We start from the raw sequence: 3,176 nt of genomic DNA on the forward strand, positions 1-3,176 counted from the left end.
GGAAAATTAACCCAGAGGACCACACAGAAACTAATAAACGAGACTTTCACTTCTGGTGGGACCGACCATATCACATTACCAAAAAGGTATATGTAGAATAAAATTAAATTAAAATGAGATGAAATAATAATAAAAAAAAAACAATGAAGTGCAATTGTTAGTGAATTTTCATCTCGTTTCACCAGTAATCATAATATACACAGTAAACTTGACTGTAGTCTTCAGATTAATGTTATGAACACTGAATCTGTACATGCAGTGGAAAATGCACACAAACCAAATGTGAATGTTATCCAACTCTGTACTGTACACAGACTACACAAACACTTACGCTGACGTTACCTCACTCACATACTGTACACACACACACACACACACACACACACACTCCAATCTAATGAGAGCAACACAGTATTGGTGCCTGGGGGTGAGGGCTTTAGAGAGGGAAGAGGGAACCGTCACAAAAGACCAGGCACATCTTTTGACAGTGGAAAGATTCTCGCAGCAACCTCCTGCACTGGGGGTTTAATTTTTCATGGCATGAAACATGGCACAGGAAAGCAATTTGAAGAGCAATCAAGGTCGACAAAAGGGACAAGGAAGCAAAACAGATTAAGAAGGGAACAGAGAGACTGCCCTGCCCTGAATTAGCTTTGGATTAGCTACAGAGATGTGCATGGCGCTAAGAAACACATAGATGCTCAAGGATGTCACTGCCATTACATTGAAGAGACTGGAGCCTGCCCAGCAACCATCCAGTACTGTTGTCTGGGTGCAAATCGGGTAGATGGTAAATATGCATATGGAAGGCGTTTTCTTCCTTTATAAGGAAAATGCTTCAGATAAGAAAAATGCTGTGAAATTCTTCTGTTCCAATAAGGAAACATCATGATGATTATAGAGTTCAATGATGAGAAGAATACTAGTAACAACAACCACCACTGTGGCATGTGCACAGCAGTTATCAAAGTACATGGTAATCAGCTGCTAGCCATTGAAAGAGAGGCTGCTGATAGGCTGAAGGGACAGTGGCAGCAATACACTGTCTCAGTGCAAAGGGTAAGGCCTCGACTGTGGGCTCTAATGAACACCAGTCTGTAGAGATGTTTTCACATGTCTGCAAGAAAATAAGAGCATGGCTGCTGAGATGGCACATCAACACTTTGGGTGGGAAGCACTACGAGCCAAATAGGGTTAACACACTCCTCTCTGAGCTTCACTCTTAATTGGACTTGAAGGCACTGTCAGGTCCAATCGTGATGAGGGGGTGCAAAACAGAATCTGCTGGAGAGAAAACCTGCCAAATCTGGTGTTGTGCACGTCAGGGGGGAAAGAGGTGGCAACATATGGGGCAGGGGCTTCTTAAATCCCAGTCCCAAAATTAGGTGGTATTTTTGTATCACAAAGTGATACTTTGTCTTATTATAAATAAAGTGATGCTTTGACTATTTCTTATGATTTAAAAATGATTATGGGATCCGTAATTGAGAATCTTTTGATATTAAAAATGATTTGTTTGTTTGTAGTCTGCATATTTAACAAAGAGGTGAACCTGGGGCAGGAAGGGAAAGTGTAGAGGAAGCCATTTGTGTCTATGTAGACAGGTGTGTGACCACCATCCACTACACAACACAGTTTTGAATTGTTATGTGGCCTTGTGAGTTATAAAAAAAAAAAAAAAAAGATCTGTTGGTAGATTAACTTTTTGTGCACATTTCCATTTGACAAATTGGGTCTGCTTGACAATCAAATGGTAGAATGGGCCGCTCAGTGTGCCACCACCTGTCTGCGCTCCATGGTTCCACAACGCACCAATTGGGGAGGGCCATTAGATGCAATCCCGGACTTAACGAAAGTGCCGCCAGAATATCATGATTTGAAACAAATATTCAATAAGACCCGGGCGTCTTCCCTTCCTCCACATAGACCCTATGACTGTGCTATAGACTTATTGCCAGGCACCATGCCTCCTAGAGGCCGCCAGTTTTCTCTGTCTGTTCCAGAACAGCGGGCCATGACTGATTATATCACGGAAGCCCAGAGGGCTGGGTTGATACGCCCGTCCTCGTCCCCAGCTGGGGCAGGGTTCTTTTTTGTTGGGAAGAAAGATGGGGGGCTTAGACTGTGCATAGACTATCGCGGCCTCAACCATAAGGGAGGGGGATGAGTGGAAAACTGCTTTCAACACACCAGCGGGACACTATGAGTACCTGGTTATGCCATTTGGGCTAACCAACGCCCCAGCTGTTTTCCAAAACCTGATTAATGACATTCTGGGGGACATGTTAAATGTTTTTGTGTTTGTCTACCTAAATGATATCCTTATCTTTTCACCCTCCAGAGCCCAACACATAGAGCATGTCAGGGCAGTGCTACAGCGGTTGCACTTGTTTTTGGTCTGGACTGACCATAAGAACCTGGAATATCTGCACTCTGCCAAGCGGCTAAACCCCAGGCAGGCTAGGTGGGCTCTGTTTTTTGACCGGTTTGATTTCTCTCTCTCTTTTCGCCCAGGTCACCGTAATGGGAAGGCAGATGCCCTTTCCCGCCTGCATAACCGGGAGGACAAGGACGCAGAACCAGTATACATACTGCCCCAGTCTGCCCGTATAGGCGCTGCTCTTCTTAGCATTGAGCAAGACGTCATCAAGGCCCAGGGGTCGGAACCAGGTCCATCGACCTGTCCGACCAACTGCCTGTTTGTTCCAGTAGCCTTGCGCACCAAGGTGTTGCAGTGGTGTCACGCCTCCAAGATCGCCTGTCATCCTGGGGTGGCACGAACATGCTACCTCGTGCAAAGGAGGTTTTGGTGACCCACCATAAGGAACGATGTCCGGGAGTTCGTTGCCGCATGCCCTGACTGTGCCAAGCACAAGGTCCCCACATGTAAACCGGTAGGGCTGTTACGCCCTTTCCCCATTCCCCTGACACCTTGGACCCACATCTCTGTGGACTTTGTAACCGGTCTTCCCACATCATGAGGTAATACTACCATCCTCACTATTGTTGACAGGTTTTCTAAGATGGTACACTTCGTACCACTACCGAAATTACCCTCAGCTAAGGACACAGCCCAACTACTCATCCTACATGTGTTCCGGTTGCATGGTCTCCCCAGGGATGTGGTGTCAGACAGGGGACCCCAGTTTGTGGCCCGTTTCTGGACGGAGTTTTGT

At 46.0% G+C, this 3,176-nt stretch overlaps 1 protein-coding gene across 1 annotated transcript in view; it reads right to left on the reverse strand.

Moving 5' to 3' along the window:
* myt1lb (myelin transcription factor 1-like, b) overlaps nt 1–3,176 on the reverse strand; it is a 101,173-nt gene that overhangs the window by 32,629 nt on the left and 65,368 nt on the right.

The sequence above is a fragment of the Monopterus albus genome, unplaced genomic scaffold (genome assembly GCF_001952655.1).
Source record: "Monopterus albus unplaced genomic scaffold, M_albus_1.0 scaffold94.1, whole genome shotgun sequence".
NCBI lineage: Eukaryota > Metazoa > Chordata > Actinopteri > Synbranchiformes > Synbranchidae > Monopterus > Monopterus albus.